Source organism: Bos indicus, chromosome 24, assembly GCF_029378745.1.
Source record: "Bos indicus isolate NIAB-ARS_2022 breed Sahiwal x Tharparkar chromosome 24, NIAB-ARS_B.indTharparkar_mat_pri_1.0, whole genome shotgun sequence".
Classification (NCBI taxonomy): Eukaryota; Metazoa; Chordata; class Mammalia; order Artiodactyla; family Bovidae; genus Bos; species Bos indicus.
Window position 1 is genome coordinate 414,533 of NC_091783.1, and position 21,984 is coordinate 436,516.

The following is a 21,984-nucleotide window of genomic DNA, read 5'->3' on the forward strand; positions in this document are numbered from 1 at the left end:
CAGAAACAAAAATAGTATGCTGTGTGTCTGTATGTAGTTTAATAAAGATCTGTTACTAACACAAAAATGATTTAGAAAATTTGAGAATGCATCATGTAATGTCTGACATATTCAGTAATGTTTTAAGATAATTAAAATATACTGTTTTAAATATCAAATTTGAAGTTATATAACTTATAATTTGGTTCTCATTAGATTTTTATATTAAGTAGAAAAGAAAACAAAAGAGAAAAGGATCGAATAGTTGCAAAATCCTTTTAGCATAGATTATTTTTGCTTGGTAAATGCTCTTGAATAGGCAGTTTATTTATATAAATGCAGTGCAAACTTCCAAAAATTCTTAGGTTGCACTTTCAATCTAAAAGTAAACATTTTAACTACTAAGCTCAATGCATTGATATGTTAGAGAACATAGGTTAGTTCACTAATGGTTATATTAAGTAACATTTATGAACTACTGTTTCTATAGATGGATTTATATGCTACTTATCTTTAAAACTTTTGAACTAAAGACCTATATATAGAAAACTATAAAACACTGGTGAAAGAAATCAAAGAGGACACCAATAGATGGAGAAATATACCATGTTCACGGATTGGAAGAATCAATATAGTAAAAATGAGTATACTACTCAAAGCAATTTATAGATTCAATGCAATCCCCATCAAGCTACCAACAGTATTCTTCACAGAGCTAGAACAAATAATTTTACAATTTGTATGGAAATACAAAAAACCTCGAATAGCCAAAGCTATCTTGAGAAAGAAGAATGGAACTGGAGGAATCAACCTACCTGACTTCAGGCTCTACTACAAAGCCACAGTTCAAGACAGTATGGTACTGGCACAAAGAAGAAATATAGATCAATGGAACAAAATAGAAATCCCAGAGATAAGTCCATGCACATATGGACACCTTATCTTTGACAAAGGAGGCAAGAATATACAACGGATTGAAGACAATCTCTTTAACAAGTGGTGCTGGGAAAACTGGTCAACCACCTGTAAAAGAATGAAACTAGAGCACTTTCTAACACCATACACAAAAATAAACTCAAAATGGATTAAAGATCTAAACATAAGACCAGAAACTATAAAACTCCTAGAGGAGAACATAGGCAAAACACTCTCCAACATACATCACAGCAGGATCCTCTATGACCCACCTCCCAGAACATTGGAAATAAAAGTAAAAATAAACAAATGGGACCTAATTACACTTAAAAGCTTCTGCACAACAAAGGAAACTCTAAGCAAGGTGAAAAGACAGCATTCAGAATGGGAGAAAATAATAGCAAATGAAGCAACTGACAGACAACTAATCTCAAAAATATACAAGCAACTCCTACAGTTCAATTCCAGAAAAATAAATGACCCAATCAAAAAATGGGCCAAAGAACTGAATAGACATTTCTCCAAAGAAGAAATACAGATGGCTAACAAACACATGAAAAGATGCTCAACATCACTCATTATCAGAGAAATGCAATCAAAACCACTATGAGGTACCATTTCATGCCAGTCAGAATGGCTGCAATCCAAAAGTCTACAAGCAATAAATGCTGGAGAGGGTGTGGAGAAAAGGGAAACCTCTTACACTGTTGGTGGGAATGCAAACTAGTATAGCCACTATGGAGAACAGTGTGGAGATTCCTTAAAAAACTGGAAATAGAACTGCCTTATGACCCAGCAATCCCACTGCTGGGCATACACACTGAGGAAACCAGAAGGGAAAGAGACACGTGTACCCCAGTGTTCATCGCAGCACTGTTTATAATAGCCAGGACATGGAAGCAACCTAGATGTCCATCAGCAGATGAATGGATAAGAAAGCTGTGGTACATATACACAATGGAGTATTACTCAGCCATTAAAAAGAATACATTTGAATCAGTTCTAATGAGGTGTATGAAACTGGAGCCTATTATACAGAGTGAAGTAAGCCAGAAAGAAAAACACCAATACAGTATACTCACACATATATATGGAATTTAGAAAGATGGTAACAATAACCCTGTATACGAGACAGCAAAAGAGACACTGATGTATAGAACAGTCTTATGGACTCTGTGGGTGAGGGAGAGGGTGGGATGATTTGGGAGAATGGCATTGAAATATGTATAATATCATATATGAAACGAGTCACCAGTCCAGGTTTCATACATGATACTGGATGCTTGGGGCTGGTGCACTGGGACGACCCAGAGGGATGGTATGGGGAGGGAGGAGGGAGGAGGGTTCAGGATGGGGAACACATGTATACCTGTGGTGGATTCATTTTGATATATGGCAAAACCAATACACTATTGTAAAGTTAAAAAATAAAATAAAATTTAAAAAAGAAAAGGAGTAGGTGCAGGGATCACATGGATGAATTAAAAATATTAGTGCTATGACCCCTGTGACTGTAGTACAGAAATATAGCTGGATCTATGGGAAACAGTGGAAACAGTGTCAGACTTTATTTTGGGGGGCTCCAAAATCACTGCAGATGGTGATTGCAGCCATGAAATTAAAAGACGCTTACTCCCTGGAAGGAAAGTTATGACCAACCTAGATAGCATATTGAAAAGCAGAGACATTACTTTGCCAACAAAGGTCCATCTAGTCAAGGCTATAGTTTTTCCAGTGGTCATGTATGGATGTGAGAGTTGGACTGTGAAGAAAGCTGAGCGCCGAAGAATTGATGCTTTTGAACTGTGGTGTTGGAGAAGACTCTTGAGAGTCCCTTGGACTGCAAGGAGATCCAACCAGTCCATTCTGAAGGAGATCAGCCCTGGGTGTTCATTGGAAGGACTGATGCTGAGGCTGAAACTCCAATACTTTGGCCACCTCATGCGAAGAGTTGACTCATTGGAAAAGACTCTGATGATGGGAGGGATTGGGGGCAGGAGGAGAAGGGGACGACAGAGGATGAGATGGCTGGATGGTATCACCGACTCGATGGACATGAGTTTGAGTGAACTCCGGGAGTTGGTGATGGACAGGGAGGCCTGGCGTGCTGCGATTCATGGGATCACAAAGAGTCGGACACGGCTGAGCGACTGATCTGATCTGATCTGATCTGATACTAAGTTAAAAATAATCCAAACTTTATCTCTTTCTTTACTGATTAGGGGGAAAAATGGGCATAGGTAAAATTCTACAGGCATGGCAGATAAGAATATATTGGGAAGAATCATTATTAAGAAATCACAAATCTTAGTGAAATAAACACCTTCCTTGAAAAAAACATAGCATTCAATCTTATACAATAAAAATAGAAAATCTAGGTAAAGTCTTATCTATTAAAGTAATGAATGTCTGTGTGTGCTCGGTCATGTGACTCTTTGTGACCCCATGGACTTTAGCCTGCCAGGCTTCTCTGTCCATGGGATTTTCCTGGCAAGAATACTGGAATGGGTGGCCATGCCCTTCTCCAAGAAATATCCCTGACCCAGGATCGAACCCCCATCTCCTGTGTATTCTGTATTGCAGGTGGACTCTTTACCACTGAGTCACTGGGGAAGCCCAAAGTAATGGAATTTGTTTTCAAAAACTTCCTAACAAAGATATCCTATACCCTGTTTATTATGTTGGTGAATTTCTTGAAACATTTAAGAAATATTGTCAATCATGCACAAATCTTTCTAGAGAATAGATTGAGAGGATATTTAATAATGCATTGTATTCACTGAGTTTTTAACAATCCATTCAAACAAAGCTATTATAAGAAATAAATTTATAGATCAATCTTTCTCATGAGGTTAGATAATGAATACTCAAGACAGAATATTAACACACTGGGTTTTATTCCAGAAACTGAGAAGTGGTTTAACAGTCATGAATTAATAACCACAAATCAACATATTAAAGCAAAAGGGAAGAAATATCGTTCTTGCAATTTACAGTTCTAGAAAAATAATTTGGTTAAATACAAAACTCATCCCATCCTGAATGGATGACTTTTCTCAACTCACATTTAATAAAATTGTTATTAGCTATAAGAAACTTTAAGTAATCCTCATATTAACTACTGAAATTACTGTGATTAATTTTAAAATAGTTTGGCTGTAATACTATGTATATATCTAAACCTACATCTCCCCAAGGATGTACAGATCCAAAGGCAGTCCCCTAGAGTTTTAATTGAAAAGTTCATACTTCCTAGATGGCTGTGACAAATATTTCTAGTATTCATGTGTTGAATAGAAATTAACCTCTTCCTGATAAGAGTGTGGGCTTCTCTGGTGGCTCAAATGGTAAAGAATCCACCTGCAATGCAGGAGAACTGGGTTCATCCTTAGATTGGGAAGACTTCCTGGAGAAGGGAATGGTCAGCCATTCCAGCAGTCTTGCCTGGAGAATTCCATGGACAGAGGAGCCTGGAGGACTACAGTCCATGGGGTCCCAAAGAATCATGCATGACTGAGTGATTAACACTTTCACTTTCTTGTTAGAGTGTAGAATGTCAGAAATAGGTTATCATTGCAAAAAAATATGGCCTGCTGACCATGAAAACTAGAAATGGCTTGCCTTTGGTGTAATTACAGTATTCAGGGATCACAGCTTAGCTACCACCAGTTTATTGATAATCCTTATGCTTGCAGGAGACCTGCGTTCGATAACCCTGGGTCGGGAAGATCCCCTGGAAAAGGAAATGGCAACCCATTTCAGTATTCTTGATTGGAGAATTCCATGGACAGAGGAGCCTGGTGGGCTACAGCCCATGGGGTCCCAAAGAGTTGGACACGACCGAGAGACTAACACACACACATACATGCATGCATGAATAAGTCTTGCAAATTATACTTTAAAAAGTCATTTCTATTTGCTCACCATTAGAATACAAGGCAATGGCATCCCACTCCAGTACTCTTGCCTGGAAAATCCCATGGACAGAGGAGCATGGAGGGCTGCCATCCATGGGGTCGCTAAGAGTCAGACGCGACTGAGTAACTTCACTTTCTTTTTTTTTTTTTTTAATTTTTAAAATTTTTTTTTATTTTTAAACTTTACATAATTGTATTAGTTTTGCCAAATATCAAAATGAATCCGCCACAGGTATATGCATTGAAGAAGGAAATGGCAACCCACTCCAGTGTTCTTGCTTGGAGAATCCCAGGGATGGGGGTGCCTGGTGGGCTGCCGTCTCTGGGGTCGCACAGAGTCAGACACGACTGAAGCGACTTAGCAGCAGCAGCAGCAGCAGAATACAATGATGCAATTGATATTTTTATATATACTCATTTATGCAACACTACTGCATTCTGTTATTATTTTTTCATATTTTGGTTGCAGATTCCTTAGAACTTTCTATATACAGAATCTAGCTGGCAAATAAAGATAGTTTTACTTTTTACTTTCCAGTAATTATAATTTTCTTTCCTTATTCAGCAAAAATTTAAAATAAGATGTTGAATAAAAGTGGTTGAGGAAATTTTTTTTTTGGTTGTTTTTATACACAGGGTTAGGAGAAAATCAAGTTATTTTACTTTATATAGGATTTCTTTTCTGTTTTCTGTTTTTACATTAAACATAATGCTAGCTAGAGGTATTTTGTAGATAATCTTTATCAGATTGAAAGAATTTTCTTATATATCTTGTTTGCTGCTATACAGGTAATTGTTTTGGTTCCTCCCCTCCCCCCTTGAGTCATTGTTTATTTTCCTATCATATACTGTGATATTTTATTTTCTAATATTTTATTCAGTATTTCTGTAATGAGGTGCATTAACTGTCATGATCTTTTTTTCTTTTGCAACATCTCTTTCTGGTATTGTTGTTGATGGTTGTTGGTTAATTACTAAGTCATATCTCTTTTACAACCCCATGGATGGTAGCCTGCCAAGTTCCTCTATCCATGGGATTCTCCAGGCAAAAATACTGGATTGCCATTTCCTTCTCCAGGGTTTCTTCCTGATCCAGGGATAAATTAACTCATTTAATTCATTTAAGGGTAAGAATACAATATGTTGAACTTATTTCTTATATCTTTAATATTCATGGGGTGCATTTAGTTTTGAACTTCACTTGTATAGCTGAATGATGTCCTTAGGGGGCATTCAAGTAGTAGTATTTTCAATTAAAAATAGTAAAAAAAAAAAAAATTAGGGAAATATAAAAAAGAAATCTATAAAACTGTAGAGAAATGTGCCAGACTTTGCATTAATTTTTTTGAGTTTAAAATCATTCAGGTGAAAGTAAGTTGGAGCAGTACAGCAAATTTGAGTTCTGAATTAAATCCTTCTTCAATGCATTAAAGTAAAAAGTCTGAAATATGTTGCCTGGTATTTGATATTAAAAGGTAATAATGCTTTGAGTTCTGAATTAAATCCTTCTTCAATGCATTAAAGTAAAAAGTCTGAAATATGTTGCCTGGTATTTGATATTAAAAGGTAATAATGCTTTTATATGCCAAAATGTCTGTATTTTGTGCACAGAAATAAAAATTCCTGCAGTGAGTAAAATGAAAGAAGTAGCTATCAAGCAGTCTAGATAATGCAGTGATACTGTGCATGTTAAGTCACTTCAGTCCTTTCTGACTGTTTATAAACAACCCTATAGACTAGCCTACCAGGCTCCGCTGTCCATGGGATTCTCTAAGCAAGAATATATACACTCCTCCAGGGAATTTTCCCAACCCAGGGATAGAACCCGTGTCTCTTATGTCTGCTGCATTGGTAGTTTAGTTCTTTTATTTTATTTTTTTAAACTTTACAATATTGTATTGGTTTTGCCATATATCAACATGAATCTGCCACAGGTATACATGTGTTCCCCATCCTGATCCCTCCTCCCTCCTCCCTCCCCATACCATCCCTCTGGGTCGTCCCAGTGCACCAGCCCCAAGCATCCAGTATCGTGCATCGAATCTGGACTGGTGACTCATTTCATATATGGTATTATACATGTTTCAATGCCATTCTCCCATATCATCCCACCCTTTCCCTCTCCCATAGAGTCCAAAAGACTGTTCTATACATCAGTGTCTCTTTTGCTGTCTCGTATACAGGGTTATCAGAGAAGGCAATGGCACCCCACTCCAGTACTCTTGCCTGGAAAATCCCATGGATGGAGGAGCCTGGTAGGCTGCAGTCCATGGGGTTGCTAAGAGTCGGACACGACTGAGAGACTTCTTTCACTTTTCACTTTCATGCATTGGAGAAGGAAATGGCAACCCACTCCAGTATTCTTGCCTGGAGAATCCCAGGGACGGGGGAGCCTGGTGGGCTGCCGTCTATGGGGTCGCACAGAGTCGGACACAACTGAAGCGACTTAGCAGCAGCAGCAGCAGCATACAGGGTTATTCCTTTAAAAACTGGAAATAGAACTGCCTTATGATCCAGCAATCCCACTGCTGGGCATACACACTGAGGAAACCAGAATTGAAAGAGACACGTGTACCCCAATGTTCATCACAGCACTGTTTATAATAGCCAGGACATGGAAGCAACCTAGATGTCCATCAGCAGATGAATGGATAAGAAAGCTGTGGTACATATACACAATGGAGTATTACTCAGCCATTAAAAAGAATACCTTTGAATCAGTTCGAATGAGGTGGATGAAACTGGAGTTTAGTTCTTTTAGCAATCACAGAAATCCAGACAGAAATGTTCAGTTTGCAGGTAATTTGTATGGAGATGATTTTGAATATGGGTAAGCATTTGAGCATTATTTTAAACTAAGATTGAATGAAAATTTGTCCTGAAGGATGGCTGTAGGTAGGCTAGATAAAGATAGCTGCTGAGTAGATGGGTGGTAGCTAGCAATAAAGATGGGAGTGTATTTTGAAGAATATGTTCATTTTGCCCTAATTGCATTTTTCACAGCCTTAACCTTGGATGGAAAGGAAATCATAGAGATACAGACAAGAACAGAGAAAAATGGACAAAACAAAGCTTATGCCTTGATGGCTTGAGACATTAATGGAAATGTGCAGCTAAGAAGGAAACATTAGAAAATAATTAAGTAAGAAAAATATTTCCCTCATCTATGCATTTTTTCTACTTCTAGTCACTATTTGCACCATTTCATACTTCATAAAATTATAGGCAGTGCTACATTGTAGAATATTTTGAGGTCATATATTTCAAATTCAAAGTAAACATGAAAAACAGCATTAGAAATACAAGAGAAGAAACTAAATTTGGTGGGGGCCATTTATTATATGTGAAATTAAAGTCTTAAATGTTTTAGAAAATAATTAAAGTTGGACTTCCCTGATAGCTCAGCTGGTAAAGAATCCGCCTGCAATGCATGGGACCCCGGTTCAATTTCTGGGTCAGGAAGATCTGCTGGAGAAGGGATAGCCTACCTACTCAAGTATTTCTGGTCTTCCCTTGTGACTCAGCTGGTAAAGAATCTGCCTGTAATGTGGGAGACCTGGGTCCAATCCCTGGGTTGGGAAGATCCCCTGGAGAAGGGAATGGCTTCCCACTCCAGTATTCTAAACTAAATTTGGTGGGGGGGAGGGGGGGCATTTATTGCATGTAAAATTAAAGTCTTAAACATTTTAGAAAATAATTCACTAATTTAAGTTTTATTTTATACATAATTGTGTAGTAAAAACAAATTCTTATAATAGAATTATATTCTATAGGTAAGGTTTCAGAGAGCTTAACTTGTCAGAGGCATATTAATAAGTGACTGAGGTTAAATTTGAAGGCAAGTTGACTTGATTAAGGAGTCTAGGTTGTTAACAAGACATCATTCATATTCTCTAGGAGATACAATATGTGACTTTTTACCAAGGTTTGGCCAGTTGGTGAAATCATTAAGGGACCATAAACCTGAGGCTTCTCTGATGAGGTGGGTGCTGAATCTCTCAGTTGTGTGACTGGCAACTCCATGGACTGTAGCCCAACAGGCTCCTCCATCCATCAGATTTCACCGGCAAGGATACTGGAATGGGTTGCCAACTATTTCCCCTGGAGATATTCCTGACCCAGGGATTGAACTCCTGTCCCTTGCATCACCTGAATTATCAGGAGGATTCTTTACCACCGCACTACCTAGGAAGGCTCTCTCTGATTGGAGAGCACTAAGGAAAAGTGAGAGAAAAACAGAGGACATCTTGAGCAGTCTGAACAAACATAAGAATTTGCAAGTGCAATCAACAACTTCAATTAAATGAAGCTAAAGAAAGGTATTCTCCATGTGGAGAAAAGGGAGTCAGAGCTGAGAAGGTTGAAAAATTTCAAACAAGGACATTTTCGGAGTCACCGTGACACTCAGTTCTTCCCAGTCCAAACTTTCCTTGCCCCTCCATCAGAAGCTGACTTGCACGTTCCACACCTGTAGACACGTGGTATACCATTTGGCTCCAACCATGTCTTATTCACATTCCTGAGAAATCCCAGACTTCATCACTGCAGACCAGTCCCCTGTCTAGGCTGGGAGAAAAAAAAAATACCCTCTATTTCTGTCATGTCTGGTTGCTTAGGGTGAACTCTGGTTTTCTCTGGCAGAAACCATAGTGATGGATGAGAGAAATCAGAGTGCTGGAATCACCTTCATCCTCTCTGGCTTCTCAGAATACCCACAGCTCCAGGCGCCTCTATTCTTAGTCTTCTTCACCGTCTATACTGTCTCTCTGGTGGGGAACCTGGGTATGATTATGACCATCAGAATCAATCCCAAACTTCACACCCCCGTGTACTTCTTTCTCAGCTATCTCTCCTTTCTTGATTTTTGTTATTCTTCTATAACCACACCCAAACTCTTAGAGATCTTGGTTGTGGACACAAAGACTGTCTCCTACATGGGTTGCATGATGTAATTCTTCTTGTTTGCACAGTTGTGATTACAGAAATGTTCATGCTAGCAGTGATGGCCTATGACTTGTTTGTGGCTGTTTGTAACCCCCTGTTCTGCACAGTTGCTGTGTCTCCTAAGCTTTGCAGCCTCCTGGTCACTGGAACCTACACATGGGGTGGAATGTGGTCCTTGACAATCACATGTTCTCTTTTGGAGCTGTCCTTCTGCAGTTCTAACGTCATACATCACTTTGGCTGTGAATATTCTGCTATCGTCTCTGCCTCTTGCTCTGACTCTTACTTCAGTCAGATGACATGTTTTATCATTTCTACTCTCAATGAGGTGTGTTGCCTCCTAAGTTTTCGTAGTTGTCACAATCATCAAGATGCCTTCAGCCGGTGGACTCCGAAAAGCCTTCTCCACCTGTGCCTCCCACCTGACCACCGTCACCACTTTCCATGGGGTTATCCTTCTTCTTTACTGTGTACCCAAATCCGGAAGCTCATGGCTCTTCATCAAAGTAGCCACTGTGCTTTTCACAGTAGTGATCCCCATGCTAAATACCCTATCTACAGCCTTAGAAATAATCATGTGAAGGAGACGATCAGAAAACTAGTCAACACCAAAATGTTTTCTCACCCAATGTAATTTTGAGTGAGGAGAGAGATATAGAGGTAGGCAATTTCTTAAATGTGCTTTACACAGTGTGTTGATGGTTATTACATTTTTCTTCAAATGTGTGCTTATTCACTTATTCATGTCCTACTCTGCAACCCCATGGACTGCAGCCCACCAGGCTTCTCTGTCCATGGGAAATCTCCAGGCAAGAACACTGGAGTGGGTTGCCATGCCCTCCTCCAGGGGATCTTCCCAATCCAGGGACGGAAGCCAAGTTTCCCACAGTGCATGTGGATTCTTCAATGACTGAGCTGCAATGGGATACAATCTTTTGAGAAGACTAATTATATAAATATATAGAGAGAGACACATATATATGATATCTATCATATAAATATTTCTAAACTGCACTGTTCTTTTAAAATATACAGAGTAAAGTAAGCCACAAAGAAAAACACCAATACAGTATACTAGCACATATATATGGAATTTAGAAAGATGGTAATGATAACCCTGTATGTGAGACAGCAAAGATACGCAGATGTATAGAACAGTCTTTTGGACTCTGTGGGACAGGGTGAGGGCAGGATGATATGGGAGAATGGCATTGAAACATGTAAATTATCACATGTGAAACGAATCGCCAGTCCAGGTTTGATGCATGATACAGGGTGCTCGGGGCTAGTGCACTGGGAGGACCCAGAGGGATGGTATGGAGAGGGAGGTGGGAGGGGGGGTTCAGGATGGGGAACACATGTACACCCATGGCAGATTCATGTCAATGTATGGCAAAACCAATACAATACTGTAAAGTAAAAAAAATAAATAAATTTTAAAAAAGAGGAATTTTTAAGTGATTGTAACAGTAGTTCCATTTTTATTGCTGAAGAATGTTCCATGAAATAAATATATTGATATGATAATATGTTTACTCATACTACAACTAATGGACTTTGGCTATTTCCTCTTCCCTATTGAAGTATTAATGATTTACAGTGCTATAATAATTTTAGATGCATAACATAGTGATTCATTATTTTTTTAGATTAGACTCTATTCAAACTCAGTGGGTAAAGAACCTGCTCGCAATGCAGGAGATGTCTGAGATATAGGTTTGATTCCCATGGACAGAGGAGCCTGGTGGGCTACAGTCCATGGGTTCGCAAAGAGCTAGACATGACTGAATTGACTGAGCACAGCACAGCACACAAACCATAATAGCTATAACTTACGGTGCTATACAACGGTATCCTTGTTGCTTATCTATTTTATAAAGAGTATTTTGTAGACTTTATACTCCTAAATTACCTCTCCTCCTTTCCTCTATATATAAAGTCTACAAATAACAATTGTTGGAGAGAATTAGAGAAAATGGAAAACTTGTGCACTGTGGGTAGGAATGTAAATTGGTATAGCCAATTACCTACTTTATTTTTCAGGGCTCCAAAATCACTACAGATGGTGACTGCAGCCATGAAATTAAAAGACGCTTACTCCTTGGGAGGAAAGTTATGACCAACCTAGACAGCATATTAAAAAGCAGAGACATTACTTTGTCAACAAAGGTCCGTCTAGTCAAGGCTATGGTTTTTCCAGTAGTAATGTGTGGATGTGAGAGTTAGACTGTGAAGAAAGCTGAGCGCCGAAGAATTGATGCTTTTGAACTGTGGTGTTGAAAAAGACTCTTGAGAGCCCCTTGGACTGCAAGAAGATCCACCAGTCCATCCTACAGGAGATTAGTCCTGGGTGTTCATTGGAAGGACTGATGTTGAAGCTGAAACTCCAATACTTTGGCCACCTGATGTGAAGAGCTGACTCATTTGATAAGACCCTGATGCTGGTAAAGGTTGAGGGCAGGAGGAGAAGGAGACTACAGAAGATGGCATCACCGACTCAATGGACATGGGTTTGGGTGGACTCCTGCAGTTGGTGATGGACAGGGAGGCCTGGCGTGCTGGGGTTCATGGGGTCACAAAGAGTTGGACACAACTGAGCAACTGAACTGAACTGAACTGACTGAATTACATACTGTATGGAAAACAGTATGGAGTTTTGTGCACACACACACACAAATACACACACAAAAGCTAAATATAGAACTACCATATGATCCAGCAATTTCACTCCTGGTTATTTCATCTCTTTTGCCTTTAATGGGCTGCATGAACATTCTTACACAAGTATGTGCTCCACTGCACATGAGCACTCATTGTGTGAGGTATGCCCTATCTCTGAATGTTCTGAATCAAAGGGAGCTTGTTTCTGATCTTTTGCTAGGTACCATCAAACAACTTCCCAAAATAGATGGATTAGTTTAAATTCCAACTATATTGCACGTGGGTTCTAATTATTGTCCATTCTTACCAACATTTAATATTGTCATAGCAGACATTTTAATATTTTCAGGTTGGTGGGTGAGTAGAGGTACCTCATTTGGTTATGAATTCAATTCCATTTTACTAATATGGTTGAATTCCTATAATTTAGTTATTAGTCATTTGACTTGTCTTACTTTTTTGTGAAGGGCCTATTCAGGATTTTTTTTACCTATTTTTCTATTAGTTTGCTAATATTTTACTATGAAATAGCAATGGCACTCCACTCCAGTACTCTTGCCTGGAAAATCCCATGGACGGAGGAGCCTGGTAGGCTGCAGTCCATGGGGTCGCTAAGAGTCGGACACGACTGAGAGACTTCACTTTCACTTTTCACTTTCATGCATTGGAGAAGGAAATGGCAACCCACTCCAGTGTTCTTGCCTGGAGAATCCCATGGACAGAGGAGCCTGGTGGGCTGCCGTCTATGGGGTCGCACAGAGTCGGACACGACTGAAGCGACTTAGCAGCATGTATTTCATTATGCATTCTAAATAAAAGACCTTTGATGTATGTATCATGAATATTTTCTCCTAGATTTTGACTGGTCTATTTACTCGGTTGGTGATGTATTTAGGTGCAGAGATTTCCTTATGTTTAATGAATCAATGTTTTTCAAACTTTCTTTACACAGTGAAGTGCTTCTAATGTCTTATTTAGGATCCACTTCTTACCTCCAAAATAATAACGATATTCTCATATTTTATGTGCTAAATTACCACAAATTTCATACAGTATTATATTTTATATTCTACTTCTATTTTCAATTTGGAGTTTTGTTTTCTGTTTTTACATTGATTTTTAAATTTATTTCAAACTGAAAGTAAATTTTGATGGGGCATGACTATAAGCTAATTTTATATTTTGACTTATTGTTGTATATTTACACCAGATATACTTACTGAAAAATTCAGTCATCTTAACACTGCTCTGTGGTGCCAGAATATTCATAAAGTAAACATCAGTATATCTATAGTTCTGTTTCTAGACTTTCTGTATGCTTCTAGCTGTTTTATAATCAGAACTACCCTTAACTAATAGGCTTTAACATCAAGTTGAGCAACTCTTAAAATGTTACTCTTTATCTTGCAGAGTGTTTAAGATATTCTTTATCTTTACCTTTTAAATCAAACTTTAGAGTTATTCTTGTTTAGATTTAATGTAGAAAAACAGTAGAATTGTAGATCTATTTGCAGAGAATGATAAGTTTGCATCCTCAAGTCTTCCAAATCATAAGCATGCTACATTATTATGTTTATTTAGATCTACTTCATGTTTTACAATATAATATATATCATACTTTTTATAAAGTTCTTACATATATTTTTAAATTAATCTGGATGTGTGATTATTTTTCATACTATTTTAAGTGTCATTTGTAAAATGTATATTGTTTTTCCATTAGGATTCAATGCATTTTGGCAACTCTAAAAATATCTCTAAATAATATTATAATTTATTTGTAGATTATTTTGGATTTTCAACATGCATATCATACAATCTCTAATTAAACATTTTCTGGATATATTGTTTCCAATGTTTTTCCTTTTATTTTTTTCTTGTGTTTGGTTCACTAGCTGAAAACAGTACAATTTTAAATAAACAATAAAAGTGGGTGTCCTTGACTTCCTCATCTAAAAAGGAAAGTATCAATACTTAACATTTCATGCTTAAAATGTTAAGCAAAGTTATCTCATGTACTATTTTTTGTACGTGTCTGTTTGTTATATTTTGCTTTTTAGTGAGTGAATGTTGAATTTATCAAGCTAATTTTCCTCATTTAATTCCTTTAATATTTTGATATGGCAACATATTTTTTAAAAAATTTCTGATCAAAATATGTGTTTTTTCCTGAGAAAATTACTATAAGCATTATATATTTATCTTTTTATTAGTTGATTGGTTTAATGTGTCAATGTTTTATGTATAATTTAAAATTCTATGATCATTAGTAAGATTGTTCTGTAATTTTCTTTTATTGTCCTTTACTTGTTACTTTTTGCCATCAAGATTACATTTGTCTCTTAAAACAAAAATGGTAAGAGGTTCTTCTTATTCAATTCAGTGCATATTATGTAGAAATGAAAAAGAGAGTGTGATAGGGAGATACACAAGGACAGTATTCATATCAAAAAAAACTATAAGTTAATTGCTATTCAGTTCACTTCAGTTCTTCAGGAGCATTCAACTGTTTGCGACCTGATGGACTGCAGCACACCAGGCCTCCCTGTCCATCACCAACTCCTGGAGTCTACTCAAACTCATGTCCATTGCATCAGTGATGCCATTCAACCATCTCATCCTCTGTTGTCCCCTTCTCCTCCCTCCCTCAATCTTTCCCAGCACCAGGGTCTTTTCCAAGGAGTCAGTTCTTCCCATCAGGTGGCCAAAGTATTGGAGTTTCAGCACCAGTCTTTCCAATGAATATTCAGAACTGATTTCCTTTAGGATGGACTGATTGGATCTCCTTGCAGTCCAAGGAACTTCAAGAGTCTTCTCCAACACCACAGTTCAAAAGCATCAGTTCTTCAGAGCTCAGCTTTCCTTATAGTCCAGCTCTCACATCCACACATGACTACTGGTTAACTACTGGAAAAACCATAGCTTTGACTAGACAGACCTTTGTTGGCAAAGTAAGGTCTCAACTTTTTAATATGCTGTCTAGGTTGGTCATAGCTTTTTTTCCGAGGAGTAAGTGTCTTTTAATTTCATGGCTGCAATTAGTCACCATCTGCAGTGACTTTGGAGCCCACCCCCCAGAAAAAAATTCTGCCACTGTTTCCACTGTTCCCCCATCTATTTGCCATGAAGTTATGGGACCAGATGCCATGATCTTAGTTTTCTCAATGTTGAGCTTTAAGCCAACTTTTTCACTCTCCACTTTCACTTTCATCAAGAAGCTTTTTAGTTCTTCATTTTCTGCCGTAAGGGTGGTGTCATCTGCATATTTGAGGTTATTGATATTTCTCTCAGGAATCCTGATTCCAGCTTGTGCTTCATCCAGCCCAACGTTTCTCATTATGTACTCTGCATATAAGTTAAATAAGCAGGGTGACAGTATACAGCCTTGACGTACTCCTTTTCCTATTTGGAACCAGTCTGTTGGTCCATGTCCAGTTCTAACTGTTGCTTCCTGACCTGCATACAGATTTCTCAGGAGGCAGGTCAGGTGGTCTGGTATTCCCATCTCTTTCAGAATTTTCCACACTTGTGGTGATTCACACAGTCAAAGGCTTTGCCATAGTCAATAAAGCAGAAATAGATATTTTTCTGGAACTATCTTGCTTTGTTGATGATCCAGAAGATGTTGACAATTTGATCTCTGGTTCTCTGCCTTTTCTAAAAGCATTTTGAACATCTGGTAATTCACGGCTCACATATTGTTGAAGCCTTGCTTGGAGAGTTTTGAGCATTACTTTACTAGCATGTGAGATGAGTGCAATTGTGCGGTAGTTTGAGCATTCTTTGGCATTGCTTTTCTTTGGGATTGGAGTGAAAACTGACCTTTTCCAGTCCTGTGGCCACTGCTGAGTTTTCCAAATTTGCTGGCATATTGAGTGCAGCACTTTCACAGCATCATCTTTTAAGATTTGAAATAGCTCAACTGGAATCCCATCACCTCCACTAGCTTTGTTCATCGTGATGCTTCCTAAGACCCACTTGACTTCACAGTCCAGGATATCTGGCTCTAGGTGAGTGATCATTCCATCATGATTATCTGGGTCATGAAGATCTTTTTGGTACAGTTCTGTGTATTCTTGTCATCTCTTCTTAATATCTTCTGCTTCTGTTAGGTCTATACAATTTCTGTCCTTTTTTGAGCCCATCTTTGCATGAAATGTTCCATTGGTATGTCTAATTTTCTTGAAGAGATCTCTAGTCTTTCCCACTTTATTGTTTTCCTCTATTTCTTTACAGTGATTAGTGAGGAAGGCTTTCTTACCTCTCCTTGCTATTCTTTGGAAAATTCAAATGGGTATATCTTTCTTTTTCTCCTTTGCTTTTTGCTTCTCTTATGTTCACAGCCATTTGTAAGGCCTCCTCTGACAGCCATTTTGCTTTTTTGCATTTCTTTTTCTTGGGGATAGTCTTGATCCCTGTCTCGTTTACAATGTCTCAGACCTCTGTTCATAGTTCATCAGGCACTCTATCAGATCTAATCCCTTGAATCTATTTGTCACTTCCACTGTATAATCACAAGGGGTTTGATTTAGGTCATACCTGAATGGTCTAGTGGTTTTCCCTACTTTCTTCAATTCAAGTCTGAATTTCACAATAAGGAATTCATGATCTGAGCCACAGTCAGCTCCTGGTCTTGTTTTTGCTGACTGTATAGAGCTTCTCCATCTTTGGCTGCAAAGAATATAATCAATCTGATTTCAGTGTTGACCATCTGGTGATATCCATGTGTAGAGTCTTCTCTTGTGTTGTTGGAAGAGGGTGTTTGCAATGACCAGTGCATTCTCTTGGCAAAACTCTATTAGCCTTTTCCCTGCTTCATTCTGTACTCCAAGGCCAGTTACTGTTCTCCAAACAATTACTGTACTCCAAGCAATTACTCCAGTATTGGCTATTACTGGTATGCTTAGTTGCTCAGTTCTGTCTGACTCTTTTTGACCCCAGAGACTGTAGCCCACCAGGATCCTTTGTCCATGGTATTCTCCAGGCAAGAATACTTGAGTGGGTTGCAATGCCCTCCTCTATGGGCTCTTGCTCACCCAGGGATTGGACCCATTTCTTCCACATTGCAGGCAGATTCTTTACTGCCTGAGCCACCAGGGAACCTATTAGGGGAGGAGACCCTAAAGCTACTATGATTTTGTAGTATCTATTTATGTGAAGAAAATAGTGTTCAAAACCTGACTTCACATACCATTTTTGTGGCACAGGAAATTAGATTTGTTGTGTCTTACTCACTTCTTCGTGAAATGTGTATATTGAGTTGGCCAAAAAGTTTGTTCTGGTTTTTCTGTAACATATTATGGAAAAACTGGAATGAACTTTTATGGCCAGCTCAACATTATTAGGAAATTATAAGTTTGCATTCACTAATTAGTTGTTATTTAGTTAACAATAAGTTTAAAAAATATTGCTTACTACTCCCAAAAACTACCCTCACCCTGGTCCCAACACACTGACAGTCACAGATACTAAAAGCAAAGTCTGGCAAATATTGTAGCAAAATGATGCAAAGTGGGGATACTGAGAGCTACTTATTACATTTACACTTTTTCAGTTCAGAATTGATAGTATGTTGGCATAAAGCAGAGCTGGTTGTAGTATTGGAGACACAATAAAATGGGACTACTAATGTGAATGATGACTTTTTAAAATAAATTATATAATTTTTAATTAAAAGAATAAGTTGCAAAGATATTTCAGAGTTTTCATCACACCTCACTGTACATTGTTAGTAGGAATGCAAAATGTTGCAGCTGCTGTGGAAAAATGGTATAGAGGTTCTTTATTAAGTTGAAAAGTGAATGGTACATGATCCAGAAATCCTGCTTATGGGTATTATCCTAAAAATTTGATGTCAAGCTTTCAAAAATATGTTAGCATTCCCACACTCACTGTAGAACCATTCACAATAGCCAGGGTGTGAAACAACTGAAATGCCTATGGACAGATAGTTGGATAGAAGAATGTGGTGCACATGTGAACAGTGGAAGACAACCTGACCTTTAAAAAGATGGACATTGTGTAATATGTGACTACATGGATGAAGCTTGAGCACATTATGCTAAATGAAAATGTCAGTCACAGAAAGACAAATACTGCAGGATTCCACTTATATCATATATCAGAATCAAGGGGTGGAATAATACTTACCAGAGGCTAGTGGAGAGGGAAGCAGGAATTTACAAATCAACCGTCAAGAAGTTTCTATTTAGCAAGACACACACAGCTGTACTGTACAAAATTATATGTGTAGTCAACAGTACTGTATTGTACACTTAAAAATATCTTAAGAGGGTAGATCTCATATTGTGTTCTTACCACAGTAAACTAAAATTTAAAGGAGAATTAATGGTAATTATGATGACTAAAGCTTAAATTTTATTTGGATTCCATCTGGTTTGTTTTTTCCCACTAATACACTCTTTTCTTTCTGAGATGTAACCCAGGTACAGTATTGGATTAGTTTTCACATCTCCTCAGTATCCTCTGGTCTGAAACAGTGTTTCACTCCTTTCTTGTTTTTTCTTGACTTTGACAATTCTAAGGAATATTGGTGAGGTATCCTGAAGAATGTTTCTGGATATGGGTTTACCTAATGATTCTCTCACATTAAACTGGGATTGTAGATTTCAGTATGGTGTTATCACAGAGGTGAAGTTTTTCTCATGACATCATATCAGGAGTGAATGATATCCACATTACATCTCTGGAGAAGACCACCTTTATCTTTTGCTTAATGCAGAGCTGGCCAAGTTTCTCTATTCTAAAACTTGAAAACTGGATTTGAAATGCAGTTAAGAACAATTATTTCTATATTGTTTTTTTCATATTTCAAAGTCTACATTTTATGTTTATTCAATGAATACCTATTATTTCAAAAGTTCAATATCAAAATAGTAATTAACAGGATAGATGTGGTGGTGTAATTATCTTTAATGATTTAGAAGAAAATGCATCTACTAAAATGACACAAGAGACAGTGTTTCGACTAATTACACGGTTTGTGGTCCACTGAGTAATACTCCAATTACAATTCTGTGTACTTCATATATTCATGGCCATGGGAGAAAATATAAGACCCAGCGTTTGGCAGAATTTAGACTGTGAATTCAGCTTTTTAATTTTTCTTTGTATTTTTTGATATCGCTAATGTCCCTAGAAACAAAATGCCATTTTGTTGGCATGCTCATTGAAATATATTACCATTTTTGCAAGCCTAATGTATTTTAATAACTTAAAGAATGTTTGAATACTGAGAAGAAATATACCTGAGATTCATTAATCCTAAAAAGAAATTCTCAGTAAATTAATCAAGAACATTTGGTTTAAGGTCAGTTTATGTTTCTTTCCTTATCTTTCAAATTAAGTGGAAAAGATGGAGCTACAGCTCATACAGATTATTCCACAAGCTATAGATGATCCCTTTCTATGATCAGAAACATTTTAATTTGCACCAATATGGCATGAAGTGGATTTGACAGTTACGATTTGTATTACTGAAACTGGCAGCAATGAGCAACAGGGAAATTGCAAAAATACACAGAATTCTGTAATTGCATAAACCTAGTTCCAATTTGAGTACAAACCTACCATTAACACACTGATTTTCTCTGAAATCATTTAGAATTGCTAAGGTTGAACACCAAATCAATTTTTCAGTCTCTTTTGTTATTGATGTGAGTATTGCATCAATAAACTGAAACAGTGGTTCCAGTCTTCCTAATATACCAGGGTGTTGCTAATATTTTCAAATGTTGAAGGAAAGCCATTTATTAAAATAGTCTGAACAATAATGGATATTTACAATGTATCTGCCCAGTCCCATTTGCTATTGGAAAAAATAGTCTGATGACACATTATTTATGTCTAGGGTTGTTTATAGTGGATATCAAGTAGGCCTTCATGGAGCTGAGTCTGTAGCCTGACACTTGATCCAGCCAAAACTAAGATGAAACAGACCATCCATCAAATTTTACTGAAGTTTTATGTCTGTATCTTGGGGCCATTCATGTTAAGGCATTGCAGCTCTTCCTTCCCCATCTTTTCCAAGTTTGCCTCATCATAGCAGAGGCATGATGCAGAGGGATAGCATTTTCTCTACTCATTGGTAGAGAAAATATGTAATTTTCATTGTATCTTTGAATGAATTTTATATAAAATTATTGTTGGTAAATATAATTATATCCTTCTGTTTCTCATAATATTATACATACTTTATATTATATATTTAACCATATATTGGTGGCTGAGACAGTAAAGAATCTGTCTTCGGTAAACCTGGGTTTGATCTCTGAGTTGGGAAGATCCCCTGGAGAACGCAATGGCAATCCACTCCAGTATTCTTACCTGGAGAATCACATGGACAGAGAACCCCGGTGAGCTACAGTCCGTGGTTTTCCAAAGAGTCAGACAAGAGAAAGCAACTAACACTCACTTATAATTTTAGATATATATCAAAAACATTTAGCTGCTAAGTCATACTGGAGTGGGTTGCCATCTCCTTCTCCAGGGGATCTTCCCGACCTAGGGACTGAACTCAGGTCTCCTGCATTGCAGGTGGATTATTTACTGACTCAGCCACCAGAGAGGCCCACAACAGTACTGGGGTGGGTTGCCATTTCCTTCTCCAGGGAATCTTCCCCACCCAGGAATCGAACCTGTGTCTCCTGTGTCTCCTACATTGAAGGTGGATTCTTTACCATTAAGTCACTGGAAGCCTTATATAGATGATCTAAAAGCCTTAAAATAGATGATCTAAAAGCCTTAAAATAGATCATCTAAAATCACATTTACAAATAATTAATATAAGTTAATTAGCTTCAATTAATGAATGAGTCAATGTTAAGCAAAATGTTAATATAAAAACCCAAAAATTATCCCAGGAGGCAGTATAACCTTAATGGAGGTTTTGATGGAAGGTACATGGTTATTTCATAAATAAGATCCTATAATTAATTTAAGCACAAGATAGAGGGCATAAACTAATTACAACTTAAGATTTATGCCAATTCACAAACTTTGTGGGTGCTTAATTCTTTAATATGACTAGAATATAAAAAATTATACTAAGATTTATATGGCACTTTTACACACCATGTGATCTCCTTGAGCCTTAGTGTAACTGTTAGAACCATAACACAGTATTCTGCTTCTCTTTGGCATCTCAAAATTTTGATATTTACAATTTCTTTTGTGTTGCAAAGTTATATTTTAGTTGTATATTAAAAATACTAACTAAGGGCTAAATTTTAAAGGATAGCATGAATAGTCTGTATTTTAGTTGTTCTCATAATTTATCATGCATCAGAAATCACCTGGAGGGCTGGATAAATCACAAATTGTGGGCTCCATTCCAGAGTTTTTGATTCAGGAAGTTGGAGATTGGGCTTGAGAATTTGCATCCCTAACATATTCTTAGGTGTCCCTGCTGCTGGTGGTTTGAGGACCATACCTGGAGAATATATACCAGCTCCCCAGAGACATATGAAGCTTCTGCCTTCTCTGTTTCTCTTTTCTATTCATATCTATTTTTCAGGAATAATGTTTGGTCCTTTGTTCAACAGGAATC

General features: G+C 37.5%; 1 pseudogene; it reads left to right on the forward strand.

Annotated features, from left to right (window-relative positions):
• Window positions 1-9,463: 9,463 nt before the first annotated feature.
• On the forward strand, window positions 9,464-10,336 carry LOC139179301 (olfactory receptor 1165-like; annotated as a pseudogene).
• The last annotated feature ends 11,648 nt before the right edge of the window (window positions 10,337-21,984 follow it).